This window comes from Vanacampus margaritifer, chromosome 15, assembly GCF_051991255.1.
Source record: "Vanacampus margaritifer isolate UIUO_Vmar chromosome 15, RoL_Vmar_1.0, whole genome shotgun sequence".
Taxonomy (NCBI): Eukaryota; Metazoa; Chordata; class Actinopteri; order Syngnathiformes; family Syngnathidae; genus Vanacampus; species Vanacampus margaritifer.
Genome location: NC_135446.1, coordinates 11,034,942 through 11,061,595, shown reverse-complemented (window position 1 = coordinate 11,061,595; position 26,654 = coordinate 11,034,942). Strand labels below are relative to the sequence as shown.

Genomic DNA, 26,654 nt, shown 5'->3' with positions numbered 1-26,654 from the left:
GCTATACATCTTGTTCAACGACTTGACTCATCCCACGCTACGGGCATCCAACTGAAGCCCACGCGCGCAAATATTCGCACCGCATTGGTGGCTGAGTCAGCATTGGTCAAACTCCCACGCTTTTTAAAAATGGACTGAAGGCGGACAATGTACACACAAACGACAAAATATGTGCTTGGTGAAATGGTGGACGATGGCAGGGTGGACATTTTTGACTAACGTTAGTATGAGTTAATAAGATGGATCGTGATTCAGTTAGCAAGCAGAATGTCTAACAAATGTATTTTGAATTTCTGAAAGGATTTGCTATCACTTTGATATTATGATGACTGGAGTTCTTAAGCTTAACTACATCCAAAGACACACATTTTTAGGGAAATTTAGCACTGTAGGCTCTGGTAGTAGGGAGCTAAACTGAAGTGCACCTACAACTAAAGCAAGCTATTTTTCTTCTTTTTTTACAAAAAAATTGCATAAGTTGGGGCACTCTTCAGACTGTTAAGTTACTGTATACTCGGCAGGTAATGACCATGCTGTGCATGAGTGTTTTATATCCGAGACAGCACGTGTAAGCGGTGTTTCCCCTCAGGTGTTTACTCTAATGGTTCTTCCCCACCGACACAAATTGATCAACGGTTCAGTATTTGGTGTTGTTGTAGCGCAGTTTGCCTTTTATGGACGCGATATAAATGCATAGGCTGTACTGACAATGATTGATATCGGGCAATTTAACTACTAGTTCTCCGCTGTAGCGTCAATATCAGAGGTGATTGTCTCTATTTTAAGGTCGGTTGCTCCAGAGACATTCGGCGCAGACACTCCAAGACAACTGACACTGGCAGTGAGAGCCAAGACGCTGACGCAACGTGCTTCTGTCTCTGTAACGTTGGCATGGCGCAGCGTTAGCCCACTTGACGAAGGCTCGCCTCTTAAGTAGCCTTGTCTCGGCTTTAGAGGCAGAGCATGCTGAGAACTGTGGAGAGGTCTGCTTATACCGCCGAGACTTAAGTGGGCTCTGTCGTAGGCACCTCTGTCCTTGTTGACTTCTGGCAGATCAGCGGGAGTCTTTAAAAAGAGTGGCATTATGCAGCTAGCTGATTTATAGCGAGATAAGTACTGAAGGGATTGGCAAATGTTTTTTTACCGTAACGAACGTTAGTTAGCTAGTTAGCTAGTCAGCTAGTTTTACTTGTTATTCATTATATTTATTTATGCATGTATATACTCCATTGCATTCACATTTTTTCTATTATTTTATTTAGAATATTTATTATATTAGCATTCCATATGTGCAGTATTTCATTGTGTTTTAGCATAAACATTGAAATTGAAGTTCTTACGTATTCGAATGCCGCCGCAGAAAGCATCAAAGTCATGATACCAAAACAAACATGATAGAAGCCGTTCTAAATGTGTTTTGTCAAGATTATTGCAATAGTCATTTGTGATGCGCTTATTGCAGGCAATTGCGTTTATGTGGTTTCCATTTTTTCGGTTTCAAGTAAGCTGCATATTGTCGACTGGCATAACAATATTTTCATATTGATGTAGTAGAGTTGCCTTTGCGTAAATTTACTCGCTGGAGGAAGAGGAGAGGTACAGTACGGCACGCAAGGTCTTCCCACTAACACAGCAGCTGCTTTTGACACTTATACTAAACACAAGACATTCTCCCAAACCTCAAAGATCTTCTGTCCTTTTCGCTCTCCATTTTCCTGAGTCCTGTTGTGTTGTATAGATGGGATTATGTGACCAGCAAGGGGCCGCACTACATCCGGAAACACCTTTACAGCGCAGGCACCGACAGTACCCAAGGAGTGGTAATCTTGTTTTGGCTCAGTGTTTCTCCTGTTTTATGCCAGCTTCCTGAAAGGCGAGACACCCTGGGAGCACCGCAGGGATACGTCCTGTCTCCACGTCACTTCTGCCTCTGTCAAGTTTGTAGAAGATACCGCATGACTGTGATTGCGCAGATCCACATTCATCCATTACCAGCGCGAGCACACACCCTAAATCTGCCAGCTCCCAGAACTTTTCTTCAGACTAAGGAAGCAGAGAGCTGATGATACAATTCTGCGATCATCCATCACAGTCTGTTTTACTCTCCCCCAAAACCTGCCCTGCTTCCTCCTGACAGTCTGCCATCACTTATCATCCAGCAGCACCTTCACTCCAAAACAATGCCAGCTTGTTCAGTCAACCCCACTGCTACGACCTGGCACGTTTTCCTTTCCCTTTTCTGCTTTTACCGTCTTCTTCTTCCTCCTTGCTCTCTGGCACCCTTTCAGCCTGTCTATCTTAACCATCCATTGGTCCTATTAGCTCCTCGTCTTTCTTTTGCACCTAGCTTCCACTTCCAGAGTAATTGTTTTCTGTTTGCCCCAAACTCCATATTCACTTCACCATCGGGTTTGTATTTGGGCCCACAAGCAGGCAGGCTTGGCTGGATGGCACTTAAAATCCCCCCCCTGAGAGGCATCTTTAGCGCTCTCCACACAGCTCGCCCGCGTGTGTCTTGTTCTTGCAGTGCTCATCGGACGTCTGTGTGAAGAAACCTTCTCATCCAAATAATGTATTTGCTACTGGAGCATGTGCAAGCAACCCTCGATATAGCTGACTACAGAACAGGTCTCTTGTACTTATGACTTCCTCACAGGGGATAAACTCCACACCGACCCAAATCTGCAATAAAAAGCGACCATATCATTTTTTAACCTTTGTGAAAAATCCTCTCTTCAATTATTGTTCAGTCCACATATCCCGTCTCAAACTTGTACCCCCCCCCCCCAAAAAAAAAAAAATTCACGTTTGTGACTCTGCTTGATCTCAACATAATCATTGCAGCAATCCAGCGATGCCTCATTAGTTTACTGTAATATATCACCTGTGTGTCCCCACTCATTGTGTTCTCTGATAATGAACACTAATAGAATTAGCTTCTATCAAGCCATCTCATTTTCGCATCCCTCAGCTCTGTTACAGCTGTGACTCTGTCCAGCGTGCATATCTCCACGTCACGAAAAGGCCTGTGCCTTTGTCTTCTATGTCATATGTGAACTCACCACCAAAGTGCAGTCGGAGGGTAAAACAACTGAAATGATGGCTAATGGGCCAGTGTCCAACATGTAGTAGCTCAGCAGGAGCCCGCCATGGGGTCCCTTGATGGGTTAATGAAGCCATGTCGCCTTGTCAATGATCAAAATTGGACAGCTTTAGAATGCTGACTCATCTTTTCCTTCTTTTTCTCATTCTTCTTCTTATTATTATTATTATTAATATTAGTAGTAGTAGTAGTAGTAGTAGTAGTAGTAGTATTATTATTATTATTATTATGTTGCCCTGTCAATGATCAAAATTGGACAGCTTTAGAATGCTGACTCATCTTTTCTTTCTTCTTCTCATTATTATTATTAGTAGTAGTATTATTATTAGTAGTAGTATTATTATTATTATTATTATTATGTCGCCCTGTCAATGATCAAAATTGGACAGCTTTAGAATGCTGACTCATCTTTTCCTTCTTCTTCTCATTCTTCTTCTTATTATTATTATTATTAGTAGTAGTAGTAGTAGTAGTAGTATTATTATTATTATTATGTTGCCCTGTCAATGATCAAAATTGGACAGCTTTAGAATGCTGACTCATCTTTTCTTTCTTCTTCTCATTATTATTATTATTATTATTATTATTATTATTATTATTACTATGTCGCCCTGTCAATGATCAAAATTGGACAGCTTTAGAATGCTGACTCATCTTTTCCTTCTTCTTCTCCGTCTTCTTCTTATTATTATTATTAGTAGTAGTAGTAGTAGTATTATTAGTATTATTATGTCGCCCTGTCAATGATCAAAATTGGACAGCTTTAGAATGCTGACTCATCTTTTCCTTCTTCTTCTCATTCTTCTTCTTCTTCTTCTTATTATTATTATTATTATTATTATTATTATTATTATTATTATTATTATTATTATGTTGCCCTGTCAATGATCAAAATTGGACAGCTTTAGAATGCTGACTCATCTTTTCTTTCTTCTTCTCATTATTATTATTATTATTATTATTATTATTATTATTATTATTATTACTATTAGTAGTAGTAGTATTATTAGTATTATTATGTCGCCCTGTCAATGATCAAAATTGGACAGCTTTAGAATGCTGACTCATCTTTTCCTTCTTCTTCTCCATCTTCTTCTTATTATTATTATTATTAGTAGTAGTAGTAGTATTATTAGTATTATTATGTCGCCCTGTCAATGATCAAAATTGGACAGTTTTAGAATGCTGACTCATCTTTTCCTTCTTCTTCTCATTCTTCTTCTTCTTCTTATTATTATTATTAGTAGTAGTAGTAGTAGTATTAGTAGTAGTATTATTATGTTGCCCTGTCAACGCAGCAGATACGCCCACGTCAAAATTTAGCTTCAATAAATTTAATAACAATGCAAATTAGTTGTGGAGACTGGGGTCAAGTTGTGTTTTACAATTTTAAAAATGTGCAAAATGTTACAGGTCATTTAATTTTTTTTATTTTATTAGATAGCCCTTAATATGAAAAGAAAAATGCACTGAGCTGTCACCGTCTTACAAATGCAATTATGCCATCTAGTGGCAGGGAAAATGACCTCAACACAAATCAATATCACACTTGTTTGTTTACAGTACAATACATCATTTTACTGTATCAATGACTAAAAGATGAAACCATATTTGTATAAGTTCAACTTTGTTTTTACTTTTATGTTGACAAGAGTATAAAAACATTTTCTTTTATTGTACATTTAGAAGATATAAAATTTGTGATTAACCACGAGTTAACTATTGAAATCATGCGATTAATTATGATTTAAAAAATGTAATCACCTGACACCCCTAATATAAATGGTTGGCTTTTTTTTTTATATATATAATTTCTGAAAATGTATCTAAGCGAGCCGTCCTGCACTTCCATAATGCCACTATTACTGTACATATTGCGCCACATACAATGTAGTGTATGTAGTAATTCTCGATCCTTGGGGTGTTTTAACAAAATGAAGACATTTGAGAATTGCTTTTAGTAGTGATGAAAATGCTCTATATGACACCTTTGAAATGGTCTGCTCTCCAATGCTTTCATTGAGCCCATTTAAATGGTAAGTGGACCGCATTCATACAATGTCTTTTTACCTTCACGGTATTCACAGAAGATTTCCCATTGCTGCCTCCTCGTTTATGCATTAACACAGTCCTAATAGTGTACGCTGCCATGGAAACAAATACAGGTCTCATTCATTCACTGATGGTGCAGCATGAGGAATCATTTGGGGGGCTCGGTGTCTCACATTACATAATAATTGCGGAGGATCAAACTTTCCACTTGCAAGATGCTGACTCTGTGACGCGTGAATAAAACACCCGGGGGCTTTCTCGACAACAATTGGGCCATATTGCAAATATATCTGCAGCCACTGGAAATTGAATCAATATGTACATGCGTGTTATTGGCTTTGCAGAGCGCTGCTATTGGACTCTATTAGCATTATCGTGGTTCGATTATTTGCTGAGGCATGGCCATTATAGCAGATAGATATAATGTCATGTGTTGTACGATGTATGATACATAAAATGACCCCCCCCCCCTCGCCCCAAAAAATTATGACAATCTTAAAGAAAAAACAAATATATTGGAATATAGATTTTTGTCACCTTAAAATGACATTAAATGAATAGCAATTTTCTATTCTTCTCATTTCTAGTTCCTGATCGTAAAACGGCCACAAGTATCGGCTGCTGTCGTGGGTACCTAAATAATTAAATGTGCACGTGCTGATCTCCTGCATCTACGTGTCATGTCGATCATGCAGCTTTCTCCATGTTGAATTTCAAGCAAATGAGGGGAGCCGCTTCCATTGGTCGGGAGTTGGCTGTGTTCCCGCCACACAAAGGCGCAAACAGAAACTTCTACCAGCGCACATTTAGGAAAATACCAAATTAAGTAAGGCTGCATTTTGCGCTAAACCTGCATTGGGCACGAAAATGGGGCAGCAAGTTGCCTTTTTCCCTTTCATCATCATGTCCTGGAGTTTTACCAGATTTCTTTCATGTTGTTATTTGTGAACGATCTTCTTCTTCTTGCGTGCTGTATTCTGCACACCTGGTCTAACCAATGCCAATTTCTGTGTTCTCCCAGTAAATATGTCATACCAAAAGAATACACCCGGTGTTTAACAGTAATGTAGGCATTCTTGTTATTTTTGTATGATAGATAGATAGATAGATAGATAGATAGATAGATAGATAGATAGATAGATAGATAGATAGATAGATAGATAGATAGATAGATAGATTGATAGAATTGTGTGTACAGTAGAGAGACAGGATGAACAGTAGCTCCGGTCCTGGAAATCCACTTCTGTAATTCTTGCCGCCCTTTCCCAACGCCTCTCTGTGATTGGCTGCTGGCTGCCTGGCAGGAAGAAAGAGCTGCTGTGTTGAGGCCGAAAACTCATCAGGCACAATCTGGAGCGGGGACGACAACAAAATACCTCCGTGGAAGATTACATGTACGGACACTCAACAGGAGACGTCAAAGGGATTTTTATTTATTTTTTTCATATGGAGCCGAGCTCGTCACGCTTTTGCCAGCTCCGGCTATGGCCGTGATCGCGCGTGTGTCGCTGTAATCAAGTCCCGCTACTCTTAATGAGACAGAATGTGCCGTCTTGAGGTTTAAATCTTTACATGGAGGACACATAGCCGCTCCGCTTTGCTGTGTGCTGAGGTTGGCTGGCTGTCACTGACACAGCACCCCGGAAAAAAAAAAAACTCTTCCGCAGCAAAAACTGTGATGAAGGAACCGTAGACATTCACGAGCAGAAGCCGCGTGGGATTTTTCGCTTTTTTATTTTATTTAGTTTTTTTTTTTTTAAATAGCTCACTAAAGGCAGTCTTTCATTGGACTCCAGCGTCTTCGACGGCTCTCCGCATCAGGTGAGTTCAAATCCGCAGTTTTTCGCGAGCCATTAGCTCGGTGACCTTACCTCACCAGCCCCCTTTTAAAACGCTCACCCTGCGTTATTTTGGGCTGTGCTTCTGTTCCACTTCCAGAGTCATGTTGTTCAGGCGGAGGAAAAGAAAAAGAAAAAAACACCAAAAATGTAAATGCATGTCAATTTTGGGCTTCATGTTAAACCTCCACAAACCAATAAATAGAACACGGTGAGGGGATTAACCGCACATGGGTTTAGCCAGCTGTCCCGTTCCGAATGCATGCATTCATCTGTCCTGCAAATCATTGAGTACATGTTATGTCCTGTGCTGCTTTTTATTTTGTTTTTTCTTTTTTTTTGAGTTGGAGGGGGGAATACCAACTGACGTAAGACGTGTAGCTAACAAGTGGCACAGTGATAAAGATCGCACAAATGTTACTTTTCATTCTATTATACTTAAGTATCCAGTCACTTTAAAACATTAATATTCCTATCATAGTTATAATAATAATATTATTATTTTTGTCACAATCGTATGTGGATAGGAATGCTGTTGTCTATCACAATAATTATGCCATTAAACCGCCTGTGAAGTTTCTCATAACCCTGTCAATATATTAATGACAAATGTAGAAGGGGGGGTCCATACATACGTGTTATGTAGTATTTATTTAAAGGAGATCTGGAAAATTAAACATTTTTATGTTTATGTACAAATACAGTGGTGCCATTATATACAAATTGAATTCCATGACCACACTGGTAACTTCAAACTATCTCAAATCATTTCTTACAATTTAAATGAATGGACATGCCTTTATTTCGTCCGATAGTGCTCCTTTCGGTTTACTGTATGTGACTTGGCCACCAGGGGGCAGGATATTGCAGATATACAGACACAAACGAAGAAGAGCTTCACAGCTAAATGACTAAGCTGCACTAAAAGTAGTCATTTTTTGTGTAGAATAAAGAGTATATAATATTGCTGTGAGTATTATGTTTGTCTACAGCACAGCATTAAGCTAGCAGACTTTCCCAAGGCAGTTTTGTGGTCGCTTTAAATGCACATCATGTAATTTTCTATTTTATGCTTAGTTTGGCAACAAACTTGAATTGGGAATGGTAATAAACAGCTTGACGCAAGTTCACTATCTGCCAAACTGCTGCTTATTGTGAAGCGGGTTAAGTTTGCTGCCACCATCTGACGTTCATATGGACTTTTTTTTTTTTGTGTGTTTGTTTTTTAAATCACAAATTGTTGCTCGCAAGTGGCCGAGCATTGGCTTGTAATCTTGAAAAACTTCTAAGTTGGGTCACAGGCAAGTCAAGACCTGTATTGCTGTAGATGGTTCTCTGTCTCTGGTGTGTCAAATAAGAGTCATGTAGTTAGTTAAAGGGGACATTGTGGAAATGTACTTTTTACCTTGGGTGTGAATATGAGTGTCAAAGATTGTTTGTCTAAACTGTAAAACCTCGGTCCTGGAAGGGGAATCCCACTCATCCAAATACTTCCCCCTGTCTTTTGCCTACTGGTTCAAGGACTAACTTGACATGTTGACATGACACCTGGGAACTGTTTGAAATTGTGGGGGGAAATGTGTGATGTGATATATTTCTCCTGCGTGTACAGGAAGTTAAGAAAGCTAATCAGGCTAATGTGAAAGCTACTGGAAAGTATTGACAATTCCAAGCTTATATCACAAATCAAAATGGCGGCCATACTTACTTGGAGGTTCGGAATTGTCGATGCAGTTTGTTTCGCATCAAAATCAGGTCAGAATGTCTAAAATGATGTTCTCATTTTGCTATTATTCAACTTGTCAGTCACAAAGTTGATCTCTGGCCGTTTACATTGCAGATCCAAATAGGTCCAGTTTCAAATCAATACCAATATAAAAAATTAACAACAAAAAAATACAATCTATCACTAACAATGCAGGACGCCGGATGGGATATGACAAATCACTAGTTTATTGTACAGTGTTGATTTTAATATTTGTAATGCTAGTTCAAACATTATTGTTATGAAGTGGGGAGGCACAACGCGCAAATGATAATAAAAATGTCAAATTATCTACTGTGATGATCACAAATTATTTTTCTATTGTTCTCGTACCAACACAAACCATATTAATTTATTTCTAAATGAAGTGGCTTCTGTAAACTACTTTAAATGTGTACAATTTCTTGGCAGCATGAAGTAACCTTACAATTGTTGGTTATTAAAGAAAACCATTGGTTTGCTGTGCCATGCTGATTAATGTGCCTTGTTTGAAATTAATATTCTTTATGGCAGTGCCACCTAATTCTCCTGACTGACCTGGGGAGCAACTAGAAAACACATTTCGTAATTAAAACGATAATCACTGGTTATTGTTCCAGCAGTCATATGATTTATCAAGTAAAACGATTACACTGTAGGCCCCCAATTAGTGATTAAAAGCGATTGTATTTTCTCAGTTAATGTGTTGCTCACTACAGTAGTTTGGAATTGGTTATCTTGGAATAATGTTGACTATTGACCATCTGGGGAATTATTTTGTTTACAGGATCTTTGATTAGAAGCAAATAATTGATTTTGTATTATAGGACTAAGCACAATATTATTTAGTTTTGTTGAATAACCAATGTGTCAGTTTGGATAAGGAGGTTTCTGAATGGAATGTGTCAGCATTACTTCAGACATAACGTTGAACCTTGAACAACACAGTCCCATTTTTTTTCATATTTTAAAAAGAAAATCTAATCAGCGGCTAGCTAACTGTTTTAAAAGTTTTGTTTTATACCATCCCTTCTTTTTTGGGGGTGTTTGACTTTTAAGGTCCTACTTTATGTTAAAACATTAAAACAGTCTTTAAACACTCTCTTAACTTTAATGATGAAAGTTGCTTTGCCGATAAATAAAACTCTACCTTGTGTAGACGTATTTGGCAGCTAGGTAATCGGGAGCTTGCTACATTGCTATGCTTGCTACATTGCTATGCTACTATTGATTTTAATTATAGTTAGTAGCAACAATTTTGTTATATTTTTTTGGTGTGTTGTAACCAAGCAACCCTCTGGAGTCCTCTCTGTGAAAAGTGCCATGTAAATTAAATTGACTTTACTACATTACAGTCATGTCGCACAGTGGCAGTTTTTCTGCTAGCCATTTGCCATCCTGCTACCGTATGACTCACAAGATATTTGTGGTAATCCGCTTTTGAGGTCTAGCTTGATGTTAAAATGATTAAGTCGGCTTTCTCATTCTCTTAGCTATTTGGTGGCCAGCTAGTTTTAGTCCGACATTAATTCAAGCATATGGGAAGATGTGAGATCTTTGCACTGTACATAATTTTTTTTACTGATGTCACATTTGACATATCTTAAACTGGTTTTACATATCAAGTTGGGCTGGTGAAATGAAACCACCTATTGACTATGTTTACTGTGCAACTAAAGCATATCGGTAAGACCTTGTTCAGACTGCCAGCCCAAATCCGATTTGTAGCCCATCCAGATTGAAAGTGGATGGCTCTTTTGTTGTCTGAACACTCACAAAACACATGAAATCCGATTTTTTGCGGGGCGGATTGTAACCATATGCTGGAGGTAGTTTCATATCCGATTTGGACATGATAAAGAACGGATTTGACTGTCCGTGACGTCACTATGCGTGCAAAAACCCAATGCACCCGTGCTGTCAATATCCAATCGGTTCGCTGCTCGGCTGGTTCCTCGTATACTCGGCAGTCAAACGCCTTAACGACTCCACTGCCCCGTCGGCTCCGCTCATGCTCAACCGGAAATGCAGTGACAGTTTACATTACTTGCGGTGAAGTCGATCTCGCTACCCACATCAGTTATTTGAAATAGTGCCTGACCGTAACCGTACATATGGTCGTTTAAAAAAATAAACGTTTGACGTTGTTGCTACAGCACCCTGTCAAATGGGTCAATAATGTGGCTCAGTCTGAACAGGGCCACATCGGATTTGGATACTTGCTAAAAACATTCAGATTTGGGGAGGAATCCGATTGGAGTCTGATATGCCTGCAGTCTGAACGCTAAATTATTGCACTCTTTCTGAGAGGGGGGGTCAGTCACCTTGAAGTACCTTGAACCTCCATCCCAACATTGAGTAGTCTGGCTGTATTACTTGTCCATATTATTTCTGTTTGTCTTCATTAATGAGAGTGAATACCAACTCTCATGGGGATGTATGGGCGAACAGCAAACAAGCCTGTTCTGTCCACTGCTTCATTGATTTCCCTGTTCATGCCCGGCGGCATTAAACAGGCACATTTCAAGTGATGCACTCATCACCATGTAATCACTGTGGATGGCTCGTAACTTAATGCGGCCCTGCTGGAGACGCATGTGAAAATGTAGCCAGATGAAGCCGATGGAGCACTTTGACCTCTCCTGGACCCCACGTCACCGCTCGCCGTTATATTTGGCAGTTAGCCCTAATTATTGTCACTCTATGATGCAAATTTATTTATTTTTTTTCTGGAGAGCTCAGTATTGTTCATTCGGTAATTTTACCGATTTGACATGTCATCATCATTGCGCTCCTATTTTTTATTTTTTTTTATTTTTTTTTTTGTATGCGTGCGAGTGTGTGTGTATTCATTAGTTCACCTAAAACCTATTAAAAAATCCCATACCGTTCACCTAAACCGAACACTTCCAGCCAGAGTTGTGAGGCTGTCAGGAGACCCGAGGAAGGACCAAATAAAAGAAAGGAAAGTGAAATCCAGCACCGACCAGACACCACCCACCAGGCCACCAACCAGAGTCCTTCACCAACCCCAGAGACATCTAAATTCCAATAAATCAGGATGATGCTATGATGCTAATTTTGGACTTGAGGCCTTCCCTGTAGGTCTGACATTCTGTTGTATAACTTTCAAAGTAGCGCTAATGGAAAATATGCAAACAATATGTCTTCCCTCACCGTGTTGTCCTTCCGACTGTTTGCTGGTTCAGTGTGACTGCAGTGAGCATTGAGATGATAAACAAGTCATTTACCAGAGTTAATTGGAACTGCATGATAGCACGTCCCACGCTGGATTTATCGCACCTACCAGATCGCTATCATGAGAGACTCCACTAAGAGGCGTACAGAAAATATGACGCCGTTTGCATCCGAGCATTTGGGGACGTTAATGCCACATGCCTAGCTGTCCACATCAAAGTTCACAGATCTGTACAACATTATCTGTCATGACAGCCAGACGAATCTAATTTAAACGGATCGCGTCGTCTGATAGAAGAAGGATTTTGAGTGTGTTCCATAGCCTTGAGCGGGCTACATCCGACCAAGCGTCGGGAACACATCTCATCATCATTGCAATATTATGCGGAAAGGACCCGTACCTCGAGCAAACTCATCACATTGCAGGATTTAAAAAAAAAAAAAAAAAAAAAAGGTCATTACGATACAGTAATTCAAAAAGAGACGGAATAAAATATTGCTATTATAGTTACTAATGACTAATTATGTTAATACAGACGCTCCCCACCGTACGAACGAGTTACGTTCCGGACGATCGTTCGTAAGGTGAATTTGTTCGTAAGTTGCTTCAGTGCTATATTTTGTATTATAATTTATGTTTAAAGCCTATATAAGTATATTGAAGGTTTATATAAGTATGTTTAAGGCTTGTACAAGTAACCTGCATTGGTTTGTACTGAAAAAAAATTAATAAAATGGAGAGAATACGTACAGTACTGTACTGTACTACGTTATGTTAGAAAGAGAGAGCATGAGAGACACGCACAGTATGTACATGTACGTAATAAGATAAATAAAATGAAGTTTAACTTACTTTTGGAAGATGTACTCGATGCTTAAGGAGATGATGGAGGAGGAGGAAGAGGAGGATTTTATATCATGAGAGATCATTCGTCGTCGCTGGAATCGGCTTCAAAAGTTATTTCCTGCTTCATGGGGACCGGCGTTTCTTCCTCCTCCTCCTCGCCACGTTGCTCAGCCTCCAATGAGCTCTCACAGCGCCAATCGTCGGTATTAGCGGCGGAAAGAAGCACTACGCGCAATACAAAATCTAACTTACAGCATTTCTTTCCGAACATTTTTCGACATACTGTACGCGCAGACATGTTCGTATGTACCGTTGTTCGTAACTCGAACGTTCGTAAGTAGGGGAGCGTCTGTATTGAGTACCCCACTGTCTTATTTTTTTTGTTTTTAATGGAGCTAATTGGTGAGCTGTGAAATATTTGGGTAGGTAAGAACCGACGATAGGATGGTGTGGACTCTCTGAAATCTCCAAGCTCCAGAGTGGCGGTGTGCGATTTTCATAAAGTCTTTGTGGTTGGTGGATGTAGCAAAATCCATTTCTCCATTACAAGAGTAATCAACAATCAATTCCACACAACTGACAGATTCCTTAATCAATTGTTGGGCTAATGGATGATTATGCTCATCTGTAGAGGTCAGGCCCGGGACTTGTCATCACCTTATTCGCAAGATTGTTGGAGTTTGACTGAGTTTATTGAGTTATCTTGATCACTGCACAATGGAATTAATTGTCTTATTGATTTCAATACCTTACACTAAATTTCCAATATTGAGTACAGAGGTCACAAAACCGACTTATATTGACCTCTTGTTGGGGATCAAAATCCTTGATAAATTATACAATGTATTTGTCAAGAGAGTGTTTTCTTGTCCTAATTTTATCTGCTAGCATTCCATTTTTGAATTATCTTTGAAAGTAAAGTGGCTTTTATGGCTTTTATGAATATTTGTTCACATAGTGTATTTTCTATTGAAACTTTGAAACCACATCAAGTTGATCCTGTTGGAGGTTGAACTAAAGCCAAAAATCCTAGTATGTACTGTATGCAGCAAGTATCGGTCCATAAAGCAAGCAGACCATAGAAGACGGCACTGAACGCAGGTGAACCGAGAGCATTGCAGTCGATTTAATGATTGGAGCGTGCATCACTGTGACTATTAGGGCCAGCGTTATTTCTGCTATCCTCTATTGTGGCGGCTTTCCAATTAACCTTTGGCTTTCTGTCTATGATCCTGGGATTATCTCGGTTCTGTTCATAGCCAAATGCGGAATTAGACAAATGTGTGAAAATGCTCGGTTGTGAACCTTGTCTAGATACGTAATTCACATTTAGCTGCGATTGCTAGATGAAGAGCAGATTTTGATGAATGACTGATCTTTTGTTCTCGTAGTTTCTCATTAGAACGCAATTCGGTGTTTGGTGATATCTGGTGAATGTTGTGGATTACAGAGACATCAACTGGACATACTGTATAGTGATCATTTGTCCCCTCAAGATTGAAATATAGATCAAATACCCAAAAAGATATTTTTAGTGTTTAGTGTATTTCAGTGCCTCCAATTCCAAATATGACAGAGGCACGGCGGTGCTGCTGAAATAAACAGCCACTTGTTCTGTTGTCATCCTGTGCTGTTGTCATGCAAGAGTCATCCAGCGGCTGGTTACCAAGCTTGGTTTTGGCTTACATAGTCCTCCTTCTTATGAGACCAGCTGTCTATGAATCAGCTCAGAAATGATCAGCAGGGCCCTGTTAATTTTAGTTGCCATATATCAACATGACTGCAGGCTGGGGTCCTGATCCAACATTGATCCAACATCCTTTGCTATTTGACTCCATAGAGCAAGAGACCAGTCACAACTAGTATAACAGTAACCTGATTAGTAAGCATGACTACCTGTTACCTACTATACTTCAACCCATTCCATCATGCGTGTTATTATTATCAAGCAAAGTCCCAAGGCGATGAAGCGCTAATTGAGGATTTTTACCGTTTTGGCTCTTACATTCTGCTTGCATTAGGATCGAGCAGAAAAGTGAGCAACTTGTCCAGCACCTGATGCTAGTGACGGGAAAATGAAGCTTCATGAAGCACTTGTGATATTTTCTGACTCCCCTAGATGGTGCTCTTGATTTAAATATAAAGGCTAGTGCAAAGGAAATTGATTACATTTCACCCAAGAGTGCCATCTAGAGGAGTCAAAAAATATCACAAGTGCTTCATGAAGCTTCATTTTCCCATCACTACCTGATGCTATGATAAAACAAATGTCGGCTTTTGTTTAGGGGGTTGGATCTGACTTTGTATTATGAATTACTACCACCTACGGAGCGGTGTCATCCCGCACAATGTCAACGTTTTTCAATCAGTCAAGTCAAATGAGCATGTGTTGGCTTTTGTTCTGCTCTACTCAACACTGACAAAGCTTATTATGAGTCCAAATAGCAACCACATATTTAAATATTTGAATTAGGTAACTGAATTACAATAAAGCCAGTATTTATTCTCTGAAGCCACTTTTTGTCCGCTTGTGCCAAGCGTGTGAATGCACTGAATTCCCAGCAGTGTCCGAGAGGAGCTTCCATCTCCTGCTTAAAATAACAAACAAGTTATTTGCTATGAGCAACTTGTTTACCACCGTCTCAAATAGATGTTCATTTTCTGTGCACTCATCTGTCGGCGGCGCCAGTGATCCAATATGTCAGCACAGTGAGACTGCCAAGTAGAAAGGATCTCATCAAAATGTTGCACTTTTTAGAAGACAAACTCTAACAGCGAGGCTAGCTGGTGTTGAAAATGGTTTCCCAGGCGGCTCCAGTAAAACTGCCGTCTGTTGATGAAGGCCGATATTTTAGCAGTATGATGAATGCAGTTTGAAGGCAAAATGAAATAAAGTTTGTCAGATAGCAAGCTGCTCTTAGATCAGAGGGTCAGTACACCACATGGTGGATAAACAAATGAGCTCATTTTGAATTTGGACAGAAGGGTAATCGGCAGTCGTACTGCAGACACTAAATGTGGTGCCAGGTCCGTAGTCATCTGAGAGTTCATCAGTTGTTTTGAAATTGGTTTGTGATCATTAAAGCCAAACTTGTAACAAAACTTTTTAACAACCTTTGTATCTCTGGTATGGTTTTGTAAATGCACATTTTGTGGACGCCCGTTTCATGCTTTTCACTAGCACGCTACAGTCCGTTTTAATTGTTTTATCCCGATTATTATGTCTGTGTAGATTCTCAGGCATTCGTGGTGATGGTCAAGGTAGTCTTGGACTTGTTATTGTTCGTTGAAGCTGTTTCACTTTTCATTTAAAATGTTTCTTAGGTTTTTAGGTTTGAAGTCTGTTTATAAAGTGTAATGCTACGTTCAGACCAACAGTCGGGGAGGCGTTTCCGGTGGCGCGATTGCTTTGTAGTCAATGGACTTCAATGGGGGGGCTGTTTGGGGGGCGCGTTGGCTACTCCGCCCATTTTGCCGGCGTCGGTTGAATTAAACTTTTGACGCCATCGCGAGATAGTCCACGTCACAGACAAAACAGGAAGCGGTTGCAGAACGTATAGCTTAGCAATAGCTTGATCGTCGCGGTTTGCAGACACCCGGAGCTGTACAACACGGCGGGTTACGTGAATCGGGACCGGGCAAAAAGGAGGTTGATTGGAGGAAGAAGCGTGGAGGTTGGCTTATCTGGTGAGTTTGTTTGTTTAATTGTCGAAGTGTGACGCCAGCTAGCAATGCTACAATAAGGTTAGCACCACCTACCGAAGCGGAAATCCCTCCTCTTCCTCCGTTGTGGCGCGGAGCGAAACAAATCCCATTGAGAGCCCCGCGAACATACAGGCGCGAGACCAGCGTAGCGTCGCGATATTTTTGGCTTAGCATAAGGGTCCAGACTCAGCGGAGTCTGCTTCTTAAGTACAAGGGACATCAAATTCGGTATGTATCTCTATGTCAAACATGGAAAAGCAGAGGTCATGCCTGAAACCTCCACCTATCATCTGTCCGTAATATAGGTCACAAACTCTGGTCCTTGAGGGCCGCAGTCCTGCACATTTTAGATATTTTGTCTCGTCCAACAGGGAAACCACTAAACCATGCAGGACTGCGGCCCTCGAGGACCTTAGTTTGAGACCTATGGTATATAATGATGTCCTGAAGTCCCCGTCTCAAAGATTGTCCAAGTCCACGAGGATAATGGCTCCAACAAGCGGCTTTTACGACAAAAAGAATGGACAACCGATTGGTATGCAGGACGGGCAACAGCAGCAACACCATATTGAGCACAGTAATTAAACGGGTGCAGGTCTGGTACAGTTCCAAAACAAAATAGGTTTGCTTAATGTCAAATAATGACCCCAATTGAATCCGATCCAACTGGAAAAGAAATTAATCAGCATGGATTACATTTGCTTCACAATGTGTCTTGGAGAACTCCAAATAAAGGTGTGAAAGCACACTATGTTTAATGACAAGCCATGGAAAGTAACAAACTGATGTGATTCGCACTTTAAACAAAAAAATAAAAAAATACCATCATTCCGGAGGGAAAGAAGGACATAAGGTGGTTGATTGCAGCTGGCAAGCTTCCCACTAGGTCAATGGTGTCACGGTCTTGTTACGTAAAGACAAAAGCATGTGCTATTATTAATTGTTCAGAGGATGAAACACAACAACACTTATTAATGCAATGTAATAGAGCTCAGCAGGTCTGGGCGATGAATCATAATATTGGTCTTAAAATTGGTGTTAATTATATCACTAGTATGTATGGCTTGATAGAACATAACATATCTTCCAGAGAAAAAGAATTGCTCCAAACTATAACGGTTGTTTGTGAGAAACTGTGGAAAACCAGGTGTGCTATTTGCATGAAGAATGTAGTAGTGGATCGTAACACCGTGGTCAGGCAAATCCTCTGTCACTTAAGAAAAGAAAAAAAAAAGGACAAAAATAATTTTTTCCCTTGGCACATTTTACAATTGTAAATCACTGGACTGTCAGAATTTTGTGTGCTTTAAATGACTAAATCGTTTGTGTAAATCATGTTTCGCTAGTTTTATATTTGGAAATGATGTGAAAGTAACAAACTGACTGGATTCCAGTTGTTGAAGGTACTCTGAAAAGATTGCGAGTCACAAGGTTAACACACTGAGAGACAAACATCCACCCACACATTCACATCTACAGGCAAGTTTGAGTCTCTAATTAGCATACGATACATTTTTTTTCCCCGTACTAAAGTACAGGTGAAGGTCACAGTCCAGAGATCTTTAATGTGAACCTCTCAATCAAAAACCATTCTGCATTCTTCTGCTAATTGTAAATACAATGTATGCTATGCTATTATCACATCCTCTCTCCGAGCAGTGTACTCCTCAGGCCATCATACAGAGCTGCATTCAAGTAATTTGCAAAAGTATATGTTTTGTGTGTGGGGGCTTCAATATGACATCTGCATCCTTAGGTAATGAGTAAGACTCAACCGAATGATTATTAAGTGATGTTGTGGGTAGCGTGCTGCCACTGAACTCCCCCCCACCACCCAATCCAGGCCACAACACTTAGCACAAGGGGTAAAGTAGGGCATGAGACTAAAAACAGAAATGTTGTCGTCGGTGTCTTCCACATTCAGTCTCCGGGATGCCAGAGCGGAGAGTGACAGTTACAACGCACGATGCAGCATCCAATGTAAAGAAAGAAAGAAAGAAAAAAAACAATGAACACATTGATCCTTTGCTGCCTGGATATTGTTCCCATCTTCCAGACAAGCCACAACAAACAAACATCAATCATTATGTGAACTATTATGTGAACAGCAATGCCCTTATCTCAGGAGTGCGGCATATCCTCCGTTAAACTGTCATTTGCAACCATTAACAAAATGATTTTCCTGACAGCCAAAGATGGGGGGGGGGGAAATAATGTCTTATTTCTCATGAGAGGGGGATTCAATTTAGATCTTGTAGTTTCTTTTTTTAAACGCATACAATTATTAACATGAACAATCAGATCATGTGCTATGCAGTAAAGGAGGGAAAGAGTGAGGGGGCTGTGCAAATGGTGTCACATCCTAGAGGAATTTGTCAGGAAGCAACCTGGTATCTTTGTAACAGGGCCCAATTTCCATATTTTTGGTACTTGAGTAAGTTCAGTGTTTGATTCGCAGCTGAAATTCAACCTGCAGCTCTCCCATCCTCAAACCTCAGTTTTTGATTTCCGCCCATGAATGTCACACTTGCTAATTGAATACGTGTGTGTCCGAAAGCCTGGCTAGGATGACAATTACAGTATAAGGGCTTGCTAAATGTTACAAAGGGCAAACTAGTTTGTACAATGAAGAAAGATCATCAGACCAAAATAAAAATGTAACACGATCAGATATAAAGAAATCCTCTCAGAAACATTTCATGCTATCCTAAGGGGGAGAAAAAGTGAGATAAAGTGACTCTGATTTAAACTGAATCTTACCTCTGAAGACTGTCGGTTTACATCAGCAGCGCAAAGACCACAAATCGCCTCACATTTTCTTCATACAAGTCTAGCCTTTTGCACTTCAAGTCTGTTTCATTCCATTCCGTGCACTCAACTACCGTGATTGGATTTTAGGCTCTGAGTGCTGTCGAAATATCGTGCATTGAGTTCACCCCACGTCGGGACACACCGGTGACTAAGTCTTCTTCTGCTGTTATTTTGCTACATTGTAGCTTGGCATTTACAGACTTTTGGAAAATAACAGAAGCAGAGTTCATTCTAGGTTCAGACTGATCATAAAACCATTATTTATTGTACAAGCAAGAAAAGGCAGAAAATATTCTTTGAAATATCTTAAATGTTCATTTACCTTTACTGATAACCAGCCACTGTTTTGTATTCGAATAACACCTTTGGCCCGACATACCATCATCCATTTCACTCGTATCCTTACGAATTCGACATTAATGACGACATTTAAAATGCAGATCATACTGCTTCCCACCCACTCTGATCCCCAGTTTTTAAATGCACTCCTGGGAGGTGAAAGAGGAATAAAATATTTGTCCTCTTTGCGTGTTCCAAAACTCGAAGACAGATTTAATGTAAGAAAAAACACCATTGCAAAAATGTTTTTAATTTAACAGAGATCTCTGGACATCGTAACAGACTCCAATTCATCACTTAACAGGTGGAATTCAGAGCGCCGAATGTGTCCCTTCTGCGTGTAAAATGGCTTCTTATAGTTAAAACCGACCGCCTCTCTTTCATTTGTAGACAAAACATACTCTCTGGGTACTTTTCCATGAGCGATGGCGAAAACAGAGTCAGGGGTGCGTGTTCGAAACAGATTCTGTTCTCAAGGACCAAATGTGTTTTCCCACAGAGAAGGAACTTCTAGACCAAATAATATGTCCCAGCTTAAGGTCAAATTATACTGAGCTCAACACTACCCGTCCCACACGTCTACAAAACCTTTCAACATGGTTAATATAAAGAATTAAGATGTTAATAATGTATAACAATGGTTAATATATGAAAATAAAGAATTTAAATGTTAATAATATCTAACAGAGGCCATCCTGTCTATTAGGCACGCAGACACATTCGTCCACGCCACCTTGTTCTTTTCGGGTCGAGCGTGTGTGCGCATATTTCACTCCTCTCCTGCAAAATGCTAGTGAATCGCAAGGCTCTCCTGTGGTGGAGCATAAACACCTGCAAGCTGGCGATGCCTCTTAAAATGGAACCCAATGCCCAAACGACCACAATTTGGCTTCGCTACAATTACAGAGGCTCCAAAAGGGAGGAAAACTTGGGAAGGAGAAAGACAGCTGAGGAATGGATAGCATCTACTTTAAGGTTTCAACTCTAATTGTGTGTGCAGTCGTGAGACACACCTTGAGGGGAGCAAAGCTGCATACAGATGGGGCAAAGTCAAGTGCTGCCATCGGTGCGACTGGTGGCGGTCATTTTGAGTTGACCGTCACTGTTGACACGGTGAAGGATGGAAACACGCATACGGGAACAAGACACGCCACTTTTTTTGTCACGCCACTTGGAGGCAGCGCACCAATCTGTTGGCTAGCGTATCGTTGACAGAGAGAGCCCTCCGATAAATCCGATCACACCGTTTCGAAAAGGTGCCGAATTACCACAGAGTCTTACGTGTTTTAGTTTAGCGACCTCTATCGGCCATGTTCAATAGCGCAAAAATACAAAACTGAGACTCAAACCCGGTCCGTCTGGTCGGAAGATGAGTGTTTATCTGACTGAACTATTTGTCCAGTTACATGTTTTGTAGCGGTCTAAACCTCACTGTGCCTTTTCCTGATCTCAACCGTTAGTGTCCCATGTAAAGACGTAACCCCTACAATTAGTCTGTGACGGCGAATTGACATACAGACGCTCCCCACCTTACGAACGAGTTACGTTCCGGACGATCGTTCGTAAGGTGAATTTGTTCGTAAGTTGCTTCAGTGCTATATTTTGTATTATAATTTATGTTTAAAGCCTATATAAGTATATTGAAGGTTTATATAAGTATGTTTAAGGCTTGTACAAGTAACCTGCATTGGTTTGTACTGAAAAAAACTTTTAATAAAATGGAGGGAATACGTACAGTACTGTACTGTACTACGTATGTTAGAGAGAGAGAGCGAAAGACACACACACAGTATGTACATGTACGTAATAAGATAAATAAAATGAAGTTTAACTTACTTTTTGAAGATGTACTCGATGCTTAAGGAGATGATGGAGGAAGAGGAGGATTTTATATCATGAGAGATTCTTCGTCGTCGCTGGAATCGGCTTCAAAAGTTATTTCCTGCTTCATGGGGACCGGCGTTTCTTCCTCCTCCTCCTCCTCGCCACGTTGCTCAGCCTCCAATGAGCTCTCACAGCGCCAATCGTCGGTATTAGCGGCGGAAAGAAGCACTACGCGCAATACAAAATCGAACTTACAGCATTTATTTCCGAACATTTTTCGACATACTGTACGCGCAGAAATGTTCGTATGTACCGTTGTTCGTAACTCGAATGTTCGTAAGTAGGGGAGCGTCTGTACATGTCAACACTAAAAATGAACATTAACATCATTAATTGACTTTTAGCTCAGTAAGTTAGATGATAGTCTCCCGACCAGAAGATCCGGGTTCGAGTCTCAGTTTTGTATTTTTCGCTATTTAGCGATAAAGGTCGCTAAACTACAATACGTGACACTTGGTCGTATTTTGGTGCATGGTAAAGCAAGCAATATGGCCGTTATTTTTGGAGGACTTGTGTCGACAGATTGATCAGAGCTCTAGAGAACCAAGAGAATAGGGCAGTGCAGCAATTTTGGATTATATGGTGGAATGTATGCATCACATTTTCACCAGTTTCCCATCCTTGGCAAAGAATCAATGAGGTATTAAATAGTATAATGAAACCATAAAACCTGGCAAGGAACCACCTTTGATGAGTTATTTTACAGCATTATTCCGATTACAACTTTTCCAACGTGACCTAAATATTTGGACTTAAAACACTGACTAATTAGCTGTTTCCACATTTGAATAATTAACACCCTGGTGTCACAGACCAGAACAAGGCTGTTGAAATGAAAGTTGTCAGATGACTGAATCATCCTCTGAATATAGTTTTAATTTTCTGAAAACAGTTTGCAGTGCGGCAAACACCAATTGCGTTGAATGACACTTGATTGAAAATGGCTTTGAGGAGATGTGAAATCGTATTAGCGGCGCCTCAGCCGTCGACCTCCTCGACACAGGAAGCTGATTTGCTTTGCCCTGCTCTTGGCCGCGGAAGATTTGTGTGCATTTTCACCTCCAAATGCCTTTCTGCACTTCCCCAGCTCCAGTGACATCCATAATGTTAGAGCTGCCTTTGTACGGCGGCGCACACGTCCCTCCCTACCATAACAGAATACTAATGAGTATACAAGCTTAATGAAATGAGGACAGCCCCGCCTGCACAATCAATATATTTTTCTCCACTGTCAGTGTGGCAGAAGTCATTTAGTCCACACTATGCTCCGTACTCCTTTCCGCAGAGTGTTGATTGTTTTGACCTGTGGCCACTCTTGATTATCATGTTGAGAGAGAGAGTCTCGTGTTTTTGGCTTCTGCAGAAGAGAAACAGCTCACCGTTGTACTCCTGCCTGGGTAGGCGGCAGCCATAGACTCTCTTTTGCCTTCAATATTCATCCTGGACTGTGGGTGGACTTTCTGCTCTATTCAGTTCTGCAAATGAAAGGTTATTCAGGTTACTTCTTCTCTTGAGTCACTCGGCTTACTTGGTAATGTTGAAGGGCACATTTTGCGACTTGTGACACAGCTGAAGCAAAGGTGCTTTAAAGCATGTACAGAGTGTGTCCTCCACATTTTCTTTTTCTTTTTTTTTGAACGGTATGGGATTTTTTTAATAGGTTTTAGGTGAACTAATGAATACACGCACACACTCGCACATACACATACTCACCCACGTACACACACAAAAAAAAAAGAGCAATGATGATGACATGTCAAATCAGTAAAATTACCGAATGAACAATACTGAGCTCTCCAGGAAAAAAAAAAAAAAAGATCATGTGTCAGTATCTTTTTTTTTTTTTTTTTTTTTCAGGAGAGCTCAGTATTGTTCATTCGATTTGACATCATCATTGCTCTCCTTTTTTAAAAAAAAATTAAAAATTTAAAAAATATATTTTTTTTCTCGTTTTTTCTTTTTTTTTTAAATATATATACATATATATACATATACACATATATATATATATATATATATATACATTTATATATATATATATTTTTGTATGTGGGTGAGCATGTGCATGTGCGTGCGTGCGTGCGTGCGTGTGTGTATTCATCAGTTCACCTAAAGCCCATTAAAAAAAAAATCCCATACTAATAATATAATATAACAATAAATTGCCAAATGCAGAAACATCAATGTAAGTTATCGCGATGTATTGGCTCTCGCTAACAGAATTGTGTCAGTATCTTGACCAAAGAAACAGACTAGAACTTGAGCATATATATTTTTAGGTAGCACCGCGCCAGAAGAAAACTATACTGCCCAAAGTCAGAGGTGTTCCCAAGAATTGTTGCGTTGAGTCAGCAGTTAATTACTCTGAACAATTCAAAGGTTGCACCGTATGGAGGTCCACGCCTCAACCACGGTCTCCAGGGGCGACACCTTTCACACAAAATTGCCGCAACCATTTTTCATCTGGTATAGCCTCCGGGAATCACATGTTTCTATCCTCACCTGTACGCAAAGATGCTAGGTGGATATTCACAGCATATGTGTTAAAAGGAGGCTGCAATGGAAAGTAGCCATGCAATCCTGGGGGGAAAACTCGAGAAGAAAGCAGCATTTGCAGGAGCCGTTGAATGATCACAGCCTTTTTTTTCTTTTTCTTTTTTAGGAATGAGAGCCAAAATGAACTTTTTATTGCTTTTGCATTTTCAGCCCCTGATTGTACACTTCAGGTGAAACTGTCAAAATCTTCAAAATGAGCATAAGCACAATGAAATTAATGCTGGAATCATCTTCAGGATGCTAAAATACACTAAATACAGCAAAAATTTTGAGTCCTCAAGTCCTAGCTTAGGTGTGAGAGCCAAAATGAACTTTAAAAAAAAAAAAAGAATAATCACAGCCTGATGTCATCTGCCTTCAAATGCTACCTCCCAAGGATGCCGCCCCTGAATTGGGACGCAGTTACACGTCTTAGGCAGAATGTCAATATTCTCTGTGGGAGAAAATACATCATGCACCAGAGAACTACTCATTCACATTCTGCTACATGATTAATTATATGTGAATTTAAAATTTCACTTTATACAAAGAGTGAGCAATAGACTGCTTTGCAATTCAAAGCCTGACAAGGCCAACCTATCAGCTAAAAAGCACACTAGCGTTGTGGGCCGAGACTATTGAGCTATTGATTGATATAAGGGCAATTGGGCAAAAATGTTATGTGGACGGCTGCGCTTGAACGGATGCGTAAACTTTGCGTTTTATTCAGAAATGCGTCTGAGCGATAGACTGCCCGTCATTAAGAATATGTCAGAATCTTCATATCTGGCACAATAGATGGCACCAAAAGCCCACTCTCATACTTATGCTAATGGAAATAGAGAATCAAAACATGATTTCTTCTTTAACACTACTCTAAACGGAATTGTTAATATTTCCGCTCATTTGATTGGTTTCAAAAGCCCCTGCCGTATTAAAATGCGGTCGATCTGCACCCTCACATCTGAAGGAATATAACAGTTCTCTTTTTTTGTGTAAAACAGGGTGTCACCTTGAGCTCTCAGATCTGTCGCTAAAAGTTCAATTTGAGCTGTGACAGCACAAAGGAATAGGGTGTAAAAATGCTAGCCTCTTCATCAGCTTGCATTTAGCTAATTTGATGCATTATCCGGAAATTGCCGTGCACGTTTCTTGGTCTCAAACTTGCTGTTGTCTAAACTGCTCCGTTTCTGCTCTCTGATCAGCTTTGAGTGCTACCTGAAAACTGTCTTAACACTGTAGAGCTGCTTGTTATTCATATAAAGTGCTAATACCAACACTCAAGAGTTCCTGATCAAATTACTTCAAGGCGTCACAGCACTAAATTGTACTCTGCTGTCAACTTAAGTCGAAAGTGCCAAACTCTGGCTTTTTTAAAGCTGATATGCCGTGTAAATGTGCCAAATAGGGTATTACAAATTTAATGTCAAGTAGCCAACACTCTGGGAAAGAGAATGCAAGTGTCTTTGTAGCATGGCATTGATTGCAGTCTCCTTATTTTTAGCCAGCGTAGGAGTTGGGGTCGAAAATGTGTGTTTTCCAGTTGATGTAAGTAATGTACTGAACATACTTTTGTACACAGACTAAAGGATCAAATCAACATGGTTGTCTTAGCCATTGTAAAAATACCAGCTGAACATCTGCCTGACACCGTTTACGGCACTAATTGTCTGAAAGCAACCACTGGGAATGACCTGTTGTACTTTTTGGCACTCCAAGCGGACTGTTCAATGAAAGACACTCCGGTAATCTATCCAACAGGATCAAATGTACCGAGCTGAATTCTGATGTAGACCACCCATGAACTGAGTCAAAAAAAGGAAACTGTCATCAAAAATAGCACCAAGTGATGAGTATGGTCAACTGCTGATGTATTTGTGCAGTCTTACAACCTTGCCTGACAATTACTGGATAGAAACTCAATGTACTCTTGTCAGTCAGTTCACTTAACCTACAGTTTGCAGAAGTAAAGCGTGATGTTGCTTTTATATCACATATCAGCAGTCCGGACGTCTATTAGATAGCAAGACATTATACCAGCGTGATCAAGTGTCAGTTCCATATGGAAATCATGGCATTCAGCATTTCAGGTTAGAGAGCTTTGATTTCAAGACAACCAACATTTGTGTTTGTCCGGTTTCATTCTGATTTTGTAGGAAATAGCAAAGGGATATTTACCACAACATGCTACTATATGATACTAGGTAATCATGTCATCAAATTGTATGTTATGATTACAGCTTGTTTTATGTTCAAGTGCGGCAGCAGCTGCCGTGATAGTCATACGACTGTGCGTCTGCAACTTCCCTTCTTTGCAAGGAATAAACGACAAGGACAATTTTTGGCGATATAGAAAATATTGCCACAACAGAATGGCAAATCAACCGACCGCGGGGGGGCAACTTTTTGACAGTGAAAAGGCAAGAGAAGCGCCTTGCTGCTTTGCAGTTGTGTTGGCTTAAGTTAGAGTGCCTGCCAGCCACTGGAGGATTATATAAAACCTGCCACTCTATATAGAAGCTGAGAGTAAAAGCTCTCATAATATTGTGACTTCCCGACCAAGTAAAACTTTTACCCTCTTGCCCTACGAGAGAATCA

The 26,654-nt window shown here is 40.1% G+C and overlaps 1 protein-coding gene across 1 annotated transcript in view; it reads left to right on the top strand.

Annotated features, from left to right (window-relative positions):
* The first annotated feature begins 6,449 nt into the window (after nt 1-6,449).
* large1 (LARGE xylosyl- and glucuronyltransferase 1) overlaps nt 6,450-26,654 on the top strand; it is an 83,849-nt gene continuing 63,644 nt past the window's right edge. Inside the window, exon 1 of the mRNA XM_077544931.1 lies at nt 6,450-6,976. The gene's annotated coding sequence lies outside the window, so the exon portion shown is untranslated. The remainder of the gene's footprint in view (nt 6,977-26,654) is intronic.